The sequence below is a fragment of the Eurosta solidaginis genome, chromosome X, assembly GCF_040869045.1.
Source record: "Eurosta solidaginis isolate ZX-2024a chromosome X, ASM4086904v1, whole genome shotgun sequence".
Taxonomy (NCBI): domain Eukaryota; kingdom Metazoa; phylum Arthropoda; class Insecta; order Diptera; family Tephritidae; genus Eurosta; species Eurosta solidaginis.
Window position 1 is genome coordinate 199,360,183 of NC_090324.1, and position 15,908 is coordinate 199,376,090.

The 15,908-nt window shown below is 33.7% G+C and overlaps 1 pseudogene; it reads right to left on the bottom strand.

The window, feature by feature from the left end:
- LOC137234593 (zinc finger protein 254-like) overlaps positions 1–15,908 on the bottom strand; it is a 346,122-nt pseudogene that overhangs the window by 86,936 nt on the left and 243,278 nt on the right.

Sequence of the window (15,908 nt, forward strand, 5' to 3'; positions counted from 1 at the left end):
TCACATGACATTCGGTTGGCTCTATCACTGTTTTAATGCTTCTTTTGTATGTTTATTTTTCTTTGCTTTATCTTTTGGTTTAATAACAATTCTATTTTCCTTTTGTGCTACAGCTTCAGCATATGTAACTTTATTGTTATTGTTTTTGCTATTGTTATTTTGTAGAGTGGTGTTTATTTTTTCGTTATTATTTTCTATTGTTCCACGTTATAAGTATCTTACGTTTTCCAGAACATTCTTTGTCAGTGCTATCAAACTATGGAACTCACTACCAAATAACATTAAAAATGAACGCAATACCAGGCGCTTTAAATTGGCTTTATTTGAATTTCTGCAAAATGTACATACATAATACTTTTTCTCAATTTTTTTTTGAATCGGATTCATTCTTTTATTTTTGTTTTTTTTTTTCTTTTTCTTTTTACTAAACTAGTCAAAGACCTTCTTGAGCATTCATACAAATATACATACATAGAATAGTTGATAGTGTTTTGATTGAATTAGTTTTCATAATCTATTTATTAAATATAATGTATATTAAAAATAAATTTAGAAATTAAAAATATTGTATTGTTGATAAATATCCGAATGTTGATGTAGGTACGTTAAGGGACAATAGTCTCACATTTACAAATTTATTAATAAACTTTGAACTTTGAACTTAATTCGAAGCGTCTTAATTCATAAGCAGTCATGGATTAACGCCTTTCATCACATATTTTTTGTTCTTAAAGTAAATTACTTGTAAATTTGAAGCATGTTGTACGTCATCTTAATTGATCAGCGATGTCTATGATGTCAATTGACATTCGCTTTCTCTACCCTACCCAACCAAGATCTTCCCAATAAAAAAGGTTAAAGAAGATGCCCAGAGAAAGAAACTTTACCTACCTCACTACGCCACCGTATGCCGCCAGGAAAACTTTATTATTTCATTAATATAATTTTTGCTATACTTTTTCGCTATATTAAATCTACAATGTTTCTTTTGTTTTTTTTTAGTGTGTTTAAAGATCTCCCATGAAATTTATATTGGTAGATAGGCTATAGTTTTTTTTTCTACTGTTATCAATACAAATTAATACGCAATATAGCCACAAAACTGAATAGTACATTTACCAAGCCATTTTTTTTTTGTGAAACTTATTTCTCTTCTTTTTCAGTTTTGTCAGTATTTTTTTCTATGTTCCTTGTTCTAATCTTTTCTTTAAATCACTTTTAATTACAAAAAAAAATATTATTATTTATCACGCTTTTTTTTAAATACAAGGTTTTTGTTGCCGTTATATTGCTGGTTTTTCTTTACACAACAGGTTTTTTGTGGTTCGGTTGTTGGATCACTATATTCCATAGTTAGTTTAAAATGAAAACAAGTAAGGACGGGACTGTCTTCGGCTGTGCCGAAGACTTCATACCTTTCATGAATGGGGCTGAACAATAATCTTATCCCGTTTGTAATCTCCAAATAATCGGATGTATAAGATAAGAAATATATAGTGAAAAGATCTAAACGATTTTTAAGATAAATATAAAATAGAAAATGCCAAAAAACCCCCTTATCTGAACGACCGGTATGGGATATATATTATATATAACTCCGATCGAAATGACTTTTACAGGAAATCTTCTATGATATATTAGAATATATCACCAAGTTTCACGTTTTTATATTCGAAACTAAGGGTGAAATGGCTAAAAGTGTTTCTATCTGAACGATCGGTTGTATGGGATAGGTATATACTATATACATATAGCTCCGATCAAAGTGATTTCTTGTGAAATCTTCTATGATATATTAGAATAAATATAACCAAGTTTAACGTTTTTATATTGGAAATTAAGGGAGAAATAGCCAAAAATCTTTCTATCTGAACGATCGGTTGTATGGGATATATAATAAATATAGCTCCTATCGAAATGATTTTCTCACGAAATCTTCTATGATATATTAGAATAAATATCACCAAGCTTAACGTTTTTATATTAGAATTTAAGGGAGAAATTGCCAAAAATATTTCTATCTGAACGATCGGTTGTATGGGATATATACTATATATAGCTCCGATCAAAGTGATTTTCTCATGATATCTTCTAAGATATATTAGAATATATATCACCGACTTTCACGTTTATACTTTCTAAATTGTGGCAGGAATGACCAAATTGGTCTTATCTGAACGATCGGTTGTATGGGAGATATATGTTATAGTGGTCCGATCCTACCGGATCCGACAAATGTCTAATATAATACAAAAATGCATCCTTGTGCCAAATTTCATTGAGATATCTCAAAATTTGAGGGACTAGTTTGCGTTCAAACAGACAGACGGACGGACAGACGAACATGGCTATATCAACTCATTTCGTCGCCCTGATCATTTCGGCATACTTAATGGTGAGTATATCTTCTATATTTCTCAACGTTACAAACATCGTACCAAAGTTAATATACCATTTCATGTTCATGAAAGGTATAAAAAAAGCTGGTGCGCACATCAATTCTGCATGCCGGGTATGCGTGGTCCATCTTTTCGTCTTTATGCCTACAATAAGGTGCCTTGTGTTCCTTGCCTCTAAAGTTCGAGTGCAGATGCTGATACAGTCTTTCCAAGATGGGCTATATTCTTCCGGTTATAATCGGCGGAATTACGGGCACATCGTCCAACTAATGATGGCACGTTTAGTAGGTTACTTGAATAACTCTTCCAAGCCCTCACCAAGCCGTGATGGAGGTGGCGAGAGACTGCCAATTTTTTTGCGCAAATTGCACTGAAATCTTGGTGTTAAGTGTGGTGGTTTTCCGCTTGCACGAGATTGGTAGCACGCAGATGGATAGAATCTCTGTTCGATTGAAAACTGCAGCATTTGAACCCATAGTATTTAAACAACATACCTTTTCTATTAATCAGATTAATCAGCACGTGGATGGCAAAATTCCAAGTCGATCTATGCTTTTCTATGGTACTTGATGAAAATAAGTAAAAGAGGCTAACTGCTGCGTCGAGCGCCCTTTTATACCTTCGGAAGACAAATCATTTCGCTTCAGTTTTTGACATTCTACGTGCCCATTTTTCCAAAGTTTCGTAGCTTTAAAATTTTGAGATTTTTGTATAAACGCGGTGTTGACTGACAGAGTGACAACCACACATTCATTGAATTTTATCACATGCGACAAATTTTGATGTGAAAGGGAGGTGAAAACGCAAAATTGTACATTTTCTTTGACGGACCATTACAAAACCCAATAATATGACTCTTTTAGTGCGGAGGATTAGAGGGAATTAGCTTCGGATATCTTTGGCATGATACGTTCCTAACTCTCGACCCTGCAAGTTTTCGAGCTGGTAATGGCAATTTCCGAGCTTGTTTCGAATCCTGCATTTAACAAATTTTGAACCCAATTTGGCATTGTATTTGTCAGAAAATTTACTGAGCACAAAGTTGCGATGGTAAACTTCTTGACCTTCTTTGGAAGACACTGATTTGGAACGCAAGTTATACTGCTTGACGTTCCTCTCGTAGGCTTTCCTTTTATTATCTTGTATATCTTTTCGCAGTAACGCTAAACTATCAGTCCGAGAGAGGTAATACTGGCTCTTCCAGCAAGGATAGCTCCTTCAGCAATTTGTAATCTGATCCATGCGTGATCATATCCAAGCCAAATAAGGCTCGATACGGGGAACATCCTATAGATTGGTGAAGTGCCGATCTTAGCGAACAGGATAAGCTTGATAAATGCAAGTCCCATTCTGTTTGGCCCGTATTCAAATATCAACCTGGAAAAACTGATAAATATGCATGTGTAGCCGGAATAAAGACATTAGTTAATAATACTCACATAGCCACATACCTATTACCATACGTCCTATTCGAGTTGCCTGAAATTTGGTATATAAATTTGCGTATATCAGAATTTACCATTCTTTTTTCCGGCAAGTAGACCAGAGAAGGACTGAGACTAGGATTAGGATTAGTACTTGGACTGAGACTCGGAGTGGGACTGGAACAAAATGCATACCACTCTCTGGGACTGGCAATAACGGATGAAAAAGAATGAGAAGGACTTAAGATAAGTAAAAAAGGGGAGAGAGAAGGAGACCGAAAAAGAGTTAGAGTGAGACGAAGATAGAGATAGATGAAGCGAAAAAGGCGGATGGAGGAGTGAATAAAAGGATTAAGAAAAAATTAAGAGGGAGGAAGGCAGAGTTAGACGAAAAAAAGCTTATTAAAATGTATGCAGATAGACCAAATTTAGGGTAGAGCAATGTCTGCCAGATCTGCTAGTATAATATAAATTAAAATCGTTGTACCGCGTATTTATTCATATTGGCAATTTCGATTGGGTAAGCTGACCATCAATAAGCTATGGTGGTAGAACCGCATCAAACACAGTCCACCGCAACGAGGAAACCAGTAGCAGTCTCCAAAAGGGTAAAACGCAACAACACGCAATATGGCGGATATTGCACCATTTTCAATACCAATATATCATCGACAATGCTGAACAAACTGCTAACTCCATCCAGCAAAATTTCACAGTATAACGAAAAAGCTCTATTGCATGACAAGCTAAAATGTATAGAAATTTTATGGAGTTAGCAGCTTTTCATAATTTTGTTGGAGTTAGTGATTCTGGACAATAAACCGACACTTTTCTTTCACTACCAAATGCAGAAATCGTCTCCCATTCCACAATTATCAAAAAGTCGGTTTAAGTTAAATGCGGGGCCGTGAGGACACAAAACCCGGAAGTTTAGAATCCTCACAACATTTTAATAATTATTATATTAAATATGAATTATTCTGAAGACTAATGATTGCTATGTTAAACACATACATGTAAACAATGGTCACCGTCTAATATCAGTTGCCAACAACAACCAATGTGACTTTATGTTCCCGTTGGAATATGGTCATATTATTTCCAGTCGTTATTTACTCTCTCAGTTGATCCCGTTGTTTATTGCAGTTGATCCAGTCGTTTTTGATGTATCCGTTGGTCCAGCAGAGGCAGTCGTAGAAGTCAGTCGAAAGCCGTCGGTGTTTTTCTAAAGCATTAAATAAAGTCGCGAAACGCAAAACTTACTTAATACAATACTTTATATATTTTCTATACTTTTAAACAAAAAATCATTAAATTATTCAATCGTTTGTGAATTTGAAACATATTGAAATAAAACTATAAATAAATAGTGAATAACATTTCCATAAACATTAACTTTCCTTTTTACATACATACTTATTGCCTATACATACTTTTATCACAAATATATACATTGAAACATCAATTTCTGCCCACGGCTATACTATTTTATATATGTTAAGGAAATTGTGGTACACAGCTGCTTTCATTCCTCCAAATGTCAAATTAATGTTAGTCAGATCACTAATAGTTCCTTTCATTTCTTCTGGAGGGCTAGTGTTTGGTGATATTGACTGCAAGTCCAGAAATTAGCTACAACTTGCATTGAACAATTGTGGAAAATATATCTACTCGAAGCGTAAATCTGAGCACATATCAGAGTTTTCATTTAAAATACTTGATTGCAGTCTTACTACCTTCCTAAACTATCGCAATCTAATTTTCTTGAATAAATTAGTTTATAAAAAACAACCAGAATACCTATTCCGAAATTTATGTTTTGCTAGATCTGACAGAACCTGTATCCTCATCGTTCCACGCCATAAATATCTCTCATCATCAAGGACGTTCTTTGTCAGTACTATCAAATTATGGAACTCATTGCCTAATCTTATTAAAAATTAGCCCAATAATACATCGCGCTTTAAATTGGCTTTGTCGGAATTTTTTTGATATACGAAAAACACTATTTTAGCTATTTTCTTGAATCTACGTTTGTCTATTCTGTTATTTCTTTTATATTAATATAAATATTGTATATTTGTTTATTTCTTTTATATTAATATAAATATTGTTATACTACATTATTATATTGTACACATATCCAAATATCGATGTACTTTAAGAGATAATAGTCTCACTTGTACAAATGTGTTAAATAATAAATTGAATTGAATTGAATATGTATATATATCGCGAGAAGTTGACTTATGCGCTTTTTCACATAAGCAAAATATTTCCCCGCCCTAATAGCTAATTTCAGAAAATATAAGGACACCCCGAATATGCAAGGAATAAAATATCCCGCAACTCAAAGTCAGCGAACTATATAGTAAACAATGGTATGCATGTTCGCTGTACCTTTGCTGGCCATTGGTCACTTGACTCGCATGATTTCTCTCTGCTTGTACTTTCTGTTGTGGGTGATAGGTTCGCTGACTTTGAGTTGCGGGATATTTTATTCCTTGCATATTCGGGGTGCGCTTATATTTTCTGAAAGGAACTATTAGGGCGGGGAAATATTTGCCTATGTGAGAAAGCGCATCAGTCAACTTCTCGCGATATATATACATATTCAATTCAATTCAATTCTATTTATTATTTAACATATTTGTACAAATGAGACTATTATCTCTTAAAGTACATCGATATTTGGATATATGTACAATATAATAATGTAGTTAGTATAACAATATTTATATTAATATAAAAGAAATAACAGAATAGACAATATTTATATTAATATAAAAGAAATAATAGAATAGACAAATGTAGATTCAAGAAAATAGCTGGAATAGTGTTTTTCGTATATAAAAAAATTCCGACAATGCCAATTTAAAGCGCGATGCATTGGGATAATTTTCAATAAAAAAATTAGGCAATGATTTCCATACTTTGATAGTACTGGCAAAGAACGTCCTTGATGATGAGAGATATTTATGGCGTGGAACGATGAGGATGCAGGTTCTGTCAGATCTAGCAAAACATAAATTTCGGAATAGGTATTCTGGTTGTTTTTTATAAACTAATTTATTCAAGAAAATTAGATTGCGATAGTTTAGGAAGGTAGTAAGACTGCAATCAAGTATTTTAAACGAAAACTCTGATATGTGCTCAGATTTACGCTTAGAGTAGATATGTTTTGCACAATTGTTCAATGCAAGTTGTAGCTATTTCTGGACTTGCAGTCAATATCACCAAACACTAGCCCTCCAGAAGAAATGAAAGGAACTATTAGTGATCTGACTAACATTAATTAGACTTTTGGAAGAATGAAAGCAGCTGTGTACCACAATTTCCTTAACATATATAAAATAGTATAGCTGTGGGCATAAATTGATGTTTCAATATATATATTTGTGATAAAAGTATGTATAAGCAATAAGTATGTATGTGTTTAACATAGCAACCATTAGTCTTCAGAATAATTCATATTTAATATAATAATTAACAATTTTTTGTTGTTATATCGGCCTACTGATTTTAAAATCGCGGGTTCGAATCGAGCTCAAGGCCTAACAATAATTTTTTTTTTTTTTTTTTTTTATCATTATTATTGTTATGATAAATTTTTTCTTAATTGAAAAAATTTTTAAATTAGAATAGAAGAAAGAAAAAATTTTTAGACAACTGCCAAAGCTCGTTGTATAGATCCATTTCGGGAACTGCTAAATTCCTTCATCGGCAACGTTTAGGCGCCGCTGCTATAACCATTCAGCCACCACAGCGGTTTTTTGTTTGTCTTCATTAATCCTACTTCTATTTTGGTTCGTGCCAATTGATATTCACACCACTGCGACATCTGTTGCAGAATAGCTGTGAAAATTGGACTTGTTTGTTGGCAATGCTGCCATAGTGTCATATTTTATTGACACTTTTTTTCCCCGTGCTCTGGGATGTATTAACAATTTTTTGTTGTTATATCGGCCTACTGATTTTAAGATCGCGGGTTCGAATCGAGCTCAAGGCCTAACAATAATTTTTTTTTTATTTTTTTTTATCATTATTATTGTTATGATAAATTTTTTCTTAATTGAAAAAATTTTTAAATTAGAATAGAAGAAAGAAAAAATTTTTAGACAACTGCCAAAGCTCGTTGTATAGATCCATTTCGAGAACTGCTAAATTCCTTCATCGGCAACGTTTAGGCGCCGCTGCTATAACCATTCAGCCACCACAGCGGTTTTTTGTTTGTCTTCATTAATCCTACTTCTATTCTGGTTCGTGCCAATTGATATTCACACCACTGCGACATCTGTTGCAGAATAGCTGTGAAAATTGGACTTGTTTGTTGGCAATGCTGCCATAGTGTCATATTTTATTGACACTTTTTTTCCCGTGCTCTGGGATGTATTAACAATTTTTTGTTGTTATATCGGCCTACTGATTTTAAGATCGCGGGTTCGAATCGAGCTCAAGGCCTAACAATAATTTTTTTTTTTTTTTTTATTATTATTATTGTTATGATAAATTTTTCCTTAATTGAAAAAATTTTTAAATTAGAATAGAAGAAAGAAAATATTTTTTAGACAACTGCCAAAGCTCGTTGTATAGATCCATTTCGGGAACTGCTAAATTCCTTCATCGGCAACGTTTAGGCGCCGCTGCTATAACCATTCAGCCACCACAGCGGTTTTTTGTTTGTCTTCATTAATCCTACTTCCATTCTGGTTCGTGCCAATTGATATTCACACCACTGCGACATCTGTTGCAGAATAGCTGTGAAAATTGGACTTGTTTGTTGGCAATGCTGCCATAGTGTCATATTTTATTGACACTTTTTTTCCCCGTGCTCTGGGATGTATTAACAGTTTTTTGTTGTTATATCGGCCTACTGATTTTAAGATCGCGGGTTCGAATCGAGCTCAAGGCCTAACAATAATTTTTTTTTTTTTTTTTATCATTATTATTGTTATGATAAATTTTTTCTTAATTGAAAAAATTTTTAAATTAGAATAGAAGAAAGAAAAAATTTTTAGACAACTGCCAAAGCTCGTTGTATAGATCCATTTCGGGAACTGCTAAATTCCTTCATCGGCAACGTTTAGGCGCCGCTGCTATAACCATTCAGCCACCACAGCGGTTTTTTGTTTGTCTTCATTAATCCTACTTCTATTCTGGTTCGTGCCAATTGATATTCACACCACTGCGACATCTGTTGCAGAATAGCTGTGAAAATTGGACTTGTTTGTTGGCAATGCTGCCATAGTGTCATATTTTATTGACACTTTTTTTCCCCGTGCTCTGGGATGTATTAACAATTTTTTGTTGTTATATCGGCCTACTGATTTTAAGATCGCGGGTTCGAATCGAGCTCAAGGCCTAACAATAATTTTTTTTTTTTTTTTATCATTATTATTGTTATGATAAATTTTTTCTTAATTGAAAAAATTTTTAAATTAGAATAGAAGAAAGAAAAAATTTTTTAGACAACTGCCAAAGCTCGTTGTATAGATCCATTTCGGGAACTGCTAAATTCCTTCATCGGCAACGTTTAGGCGCCGCTGCTATAACCATTCAGCCACCACAGCGGTTTTTTGTTTGTCTTCATTAATCCTACTTCTATTCTGGTTCGTGCCAATTGATATTCACACCACTGCGACATCTGTTGCAGAATAGCTGTGAAAATTGGACTTGTTTGTTGGCAATGCTGCCATAGTGTCATATTTTATTGACACTTTTTTCGCCGTGCTCTGGGATGTATTAACAATTTTTTGTTGTTATATCGGCCTACTGATTTTAAGATCGCGGGTTCGAATCGAGCTCAAGGCCTAACAATAATTTTTTTTTTTTTTATCATTATTATTGTTATGATAAATTTTTTCTTAATTGAAAAAATTTTTAAATTAGAATAGAAGAAAGAAAAAATTTTTAGACAACTGCCAAAGCTCGTTGTATAGATCCATTTCGGGAACTGCTAAATTCCTTCATCGGCAACGTTTAGGCGCCGCTGCTATAACCATTCAGCCACCACAGCGGTTTTTTGTTTGTCTTCATTAATCCTACTTCTATTCTGGTTCGTGCCAATTGATATTCACACCACTGCGACATCTGTTGCAGAATAGCTGTGAAAATTGGACTTGTTTGTTGGCAATGCTGCCATAGTGTCATATTTTATTGACACTTTTTTTTCCCCGTGCTCTGGGATGTATTAACAATTTTTTGTTGTTATATCGGCCTACTGATTTTAAGATCGCGGGTTCGAATCGAGCTCAAGGCCTAACAATAATTTTTTTTTTTTTTTTTTTTTTTTTTATCATTATTATTGTTATGATAAATTTTTTCTTAATTGAAAAAATTTTTTAATTAGAATAGAAGAAAGAAAAAATTTTTAGACAACTGCCAAAGCTCGTTGTATAGATCCATTTCGGGAACTGCTAAATTCCTTCATCGGCAACGTTTAGGCGCCGCTGCTATAACCATTCAACCACCACAGCGGGGAAAAAAGTGTCAATAAAATATGACACTATGGCAGCATTGCCAACAAACAAGTCCAATTTTCACAGCTATTCTGCAACAGATGTCGCAGTGGTGTGAATATCAATTGGCACGAACCAGAATAGAAGTAGGATTAATGAAGACAAACAAAAAACCGCTGTGGTGGCTGAATGGTTATAGCAGCGGCGCCTAAACGTTGCCGATGAAGGAATTTAGCAGTTCCCGAAATGGATCTATACAACGAGCTTTGGCAGTTGTCTAAAAATTTTTTCTTTCTTCTATTCTAATTTAAAAATTTTTTCAATTAAGAAAAAATTTATCATAACAATAATAATGATAAAAAAAAAAAAAATTATTGTTAGGCCTTGAGCTCGATTCGAACCCGCGATCTTAAAATCAGTAGGCCGATATAACAACAAAAAATTGTTAATACATCCCAGAGCACGGGGAAAAAAAGTGTCAATAAAATATGACACTATGGCAGCATTGCCAACAAACAAGTCCAATTTTCACAGCTATTCTGCAACAGATGTCGCAGTGGTGTGAATATCAATTGGCACGAACCAGAATAGAAGTAGGATTAATGAAGACAAAAAAAAAACCGCTGTGGTGGCTGAATGGTTATAGCAGCGGCGCCTAAACGTTGCCGATGAAGGAATTTAGCAGTTCCCGAAATGGATCTATACAACGAGCTTTGGCAGTTGTCTAAAAATTTTTTCTTTCTTCTATTCTAATTTAAAAATTTTTTCAATTAAGAAAAAATTTATCATAACAATAAAAATGATAAAAAAAAAAAAAAAAAAAATTATTGTTTGGCCTTGAGCTCGATTCGAACCCGCGATCTTAAAATCAGTAGGCCGATATAACAACAAAAAATTGTTAATACATCCCAGAGCACGGGGAAAAAAAGTGTCAATAAAATATGACACTATGACAGCATTGCCAACAAACAAGTCCAATTTTCACAGCTATTCTGCAACAGATGTCGCAGTGGTGTGAATATCAATTGGCACGAACCAGAATAGAAGTAGGATTAATGAAGACAAACAAAAAACCGCTGTGGTGGCTGAATGGTTATAGCAGCGGCGCCTAAACGTTGCCGATGAAGGAATTTAGCAGTTCCCGAAATGGATCTATACAACGAGCTTTGGCAGTTGTCTAAAAATTTTTTCTTTCTTCTATTCTAATTTAAAAATTTTTTCAATTTAGAAAAAATTTATCATAACAATAATAATGATAAAAAAAAAAATATTGTTAGGCCTTGAGCTCGATTCGAACCCGCGATCTTAAAATCAGTAGGCCGATATAACAACAAAAAATTGTTAATACATCCCAGAGCACGGGGAAAAAAAGTGTCAATAAAATATGACACTATGGCAGCATTGCCAACAAACAAGTCCAATTTTCACAGCTATTCTGCAACAGATGTCGCAGTGGTGTGAATATCAATTGGCACGAACCAGAATAGAAGTAGGATTAATGAAGACAAACAAAAAACCGCTGTGGTGGCTGAATGGTTATAGCAGCGGCGCCTAAACGTTGCCGATGAAGGAATTTAGCAGTTCCCGAAATGGATCTATACAACGAGCTTTGGCAGTTGTCTAAAAATTTTTTCTTTCTTCTATTCTAATTTAAAAATTTTTTCAATTAAGAAAAAATTTATCATAACAATAATAATGATAAAAAAAAAAAAAAATTATTGTTAGGCCTTGAGCTCGATTCGAACCCGCGATCTTAAAATCAGTAGGCCGATATAACAACAAAAAATTGTTAATACATCTCAGAGCACGGGGAAAAAAAGTGTCAATAAAATATGACACTATGGCAGCATTGCCAACAAACAAGTCCAATTTTCACAGCTATTCTGCAACAGATGTCGCAGTGGTGTGAATATCAATTGGCACGAACCAGAATAGAAGTAGGATTAATGAAGACAAACAAAAAACCGCTGTGGTGGCTGAATGGTTATAGCAGCGGCGCCTAAACGTTGCCGATGAAGGAATTTAGCAGTTCCCGAAATGGATCTATACAACGAGCTTTGGCAGTTGTCTAAAAATTTTTTCTTTCTTCTATTCTAATTTAAAAATTTTTTCAATTAAGAAAAAATTTATCATAACAATAATAATGATAAAAAAAAAAAAAAAAAAAATTATTGTTAGGCCTTGAGCTCGATTCGAACCCGCGATCTTAATATAATAATTATTATAATGTTGTGAGGATTCCAAACTTCTGGGTTTTGGGTCCTCACAGCCCCGCATTTAACTTAAACCGACTTTTTGATAATTGTGGAATGGGAGACGATTTCTGCATATGGTGGTGAAAGAAAAGTATCTGTTTATTGTCCAGAATCACTAACTCCAACAAAATTATGAAAAGCTGCTAACTCCATAAAATTTCAATACATTTTAGCTTGTCATGCAATATAGCTTTTTCGGAGTTGGCAAAATAACTCTCTTTGATGGTACAATGGACAAAAATTTGTATTTAACCTTCCGCGAAAACAATTTGTTGCAAATTGTCCCTAATTTAGGTGCACGTGATCGATTTCGCAATAACCAAGACAAATACCCTTAACACATATCCAGGATTGGGCCTGGATTGTGCAGGCATTGGTAATATGGAACTGTCCACACCTCATGAATCCACTTCCACAATCTCTCGCCTTAAATGCCATTAAAAATTTGTGGTCAATTTTGGAATCGGCTACACGGCAAAGGCATATTAATAAGATTAGCGATTTAAAAACTACTCTTGTCGAAGAAAGGCCGCTCAAAAACTAATTGCATATATGGAAAATCATCTAAAAGATGTAATTTAAAAAAAAGGTACGAGGTACTAAACTAAATAAAAAATAGTTTCTTGTAAGGCAGGGCGCAGTGCACGAAATAAGCTGTGACCTTAGTTTTTGAGATAATTTTAGTTTTTATTAAATAATTAGCCCAAACGTGTAAACAAATGAAAATTAAGTGCTTGTTCAAATAGAAGCATATTTTTATTAAAACTGTGCATTTGAATTTTTTTGACACCGGTACTAGTTTCCTTTCTATATAGCTCAACAGTTTTGTTCTATAGCTGCACGAAATAAGCTGTGTACCACTGTATGTACGGGGCTAGGGACATTATTTTCATGTTTATTAAGGCGTACTTGAAAATTAGGGTAAAACTGAAACCCGGTATAACGGATTATCCTACATGGCTGAAAGTACGCATATATACAGTGAAATGGATGTTAGCATATAAGCGTATGTATGTATTAATAGAGTACAACGGAAGTAGCGTTAGGCTTTATTCGTGTTTAATATAACCTTAGTACTTACCTTTTTATAATTGTTATTGTAAAATTACCGACTGCCTGCGCGAAGCTCTATAGAGTTTTGTAACGGAGGAATTGTTAATAATGAGGGTATATATGTATATTTAAACGAACCCAATCTGAGATCTAATTAGTTCGGACAAAATAAAAAGATGGATGGATGGTAATTGCATAAACATCAGCAGTCTAATTATAAGAATTTAAAATTTTCATATAATACGTTTGCTGAAAAAATTAGATTGGTAGCGGGATTTTAAATATAAATTTCAAACAAGTCCTTTACATAGCATACCTAATTTTTTTGTATAGTGATAATTAAAACAAATAAGAAAAATATCGATATATAATTCGTAAACGTCGATGATTTACTATTCAAAATCATTTATGACTAAATATCGATATTCTTATCAGCGATGTTGCATCCCTAGTTACATTTAAAAACCTTTGTTCTAATTTTTTACTAACTATAGTTTTACGATTAAAATTTTTTTATAATTTATTTAGTTTTGCCGGCCTTAGGTCCTGGGAGAATAAAACCACAAGTTTTTGTTTTTCAACCGTTATATTTCAGTTACTCAACGATATACAGCGTTAAACAGCTCCACGTCACACGGTGCCCTAAAGACGGTTGCCGTTAAGTAACGGAAGTATATCGGTTGAAAAACAAAAACTTGTGGTCTAATCACCCAGCCCTTAAGGCTGGCAAAACTAAATAAATTAAAAACAAAAAGGTAGCCAAAATACTATAATCATTTTTTATGAGTGAAAAGCACCTGTCCTGACGATGATGTTTGCAAATAAGTAGACACGTCCGTCTCAATCATACAGCTTTTCAGTGTCTCAGGTATAAACATGCCTTGAGGCACTTCGCCAAACCTTATTCCATTCACGCTATTCAGCTATATTTCACAATGAACGGCTAATTGAAACGTTGAATCCAGTTTCTTAATGACTGTGTTGGTTGTCTCCTCAATTTTTTCGGTCTTCATTTGCATCTCAGCCTCCAAATATGTTCATAAATTTTAGTTATGCGAACATGCTTTAGCTTTTAAAACATGCCGAATAAGTGTAAAACAGCCAACAGACTTTTCGTAAAATTATAAAATACGAATTGTTACCTGTAAAGATACAATGGTCAGATTTTTTAGGAATATGTATATAGGTTTAAAAGCGAAGATCTCATCATATATTCTTTATGGGTAAACGAACCTTTAAACAAACATAAACGTATATATATATTAAAAATATATTTTATTTTGTCGATTTTAATGGTAATTACGTTAACATTCCAGTGACAAACTAATCGCATTTTCTAAAAAACATAACGTCGTCGGTAAACGTGCCAAAGCCTGGATCCTGCCAACTCTTAACAGAGAGCTCGCTTCTATCTTTGTTCCTCATGTTCTTGTAACAGCGATACTGCAGTTGTTTTTGTTGTTTTAGCAGCGCTAATGACCTGCTACATGAAATTCGGTGCATCAAGTTATATCGAAAATGATGTCTTTCGAAGACTTCGTATTTGATATATGTAAATCCATAAAAGCAAGGGTACCCAACTGTAAAATTTCATCAAAATAAGTAATTTTCTTTCTCTAGTTAAAAGAAAATATTTCTACTCTCACGCTTTAATTCCTCCGCAAGATCCTTGGCAAAATTTGTGATTTTGAATTATTTTATTTGGAAAAAAAATATTATTTTTGTATTTATACTTTATTAATTTAAAAATGGTTGACAGATATTATTTTCCTAGGATAAATTTGTTATAATATTGTGGCGAATGTTGGCATCACTATGCTGTTAGTAAATAATCACAACAACAAAAACAGCAAACAGCCATACTTATGTATGTACAAGGCAATAAAGAATATTCCGCGCACATAACCAGCAGCTCGAAGTGAAGAGATATCTGACATACATACATGTAGTCATCAGCTAAGAGCAGAAGTTGCTACTCACCCATACACACGCATTTAGCTAAATAACCAAGTATGCGATACAACTGTTCCATGTTCGTGAAAAGTTTAGATCTTAGAAGAAATATGCGAACGAGGCAACAGAGGGTATAAAAACCATACCATAAACGTATAAAATTTATTTACCGATAAGGTTCCCAATATGGTTCTGCAAAATTCCAAAACGATGGCACAGTGATCAAAAATTCCCGGTCTCTCTGTGCTAAGCTGCCTTCAACTCACTTGCAGTTGATCCCAAGGGAATAGTCCACCCAACACACAATAAAATGAATCCGAGTTTTTATTTTACGATTTAAGTGAATAATTTATTATTTTTTATAAA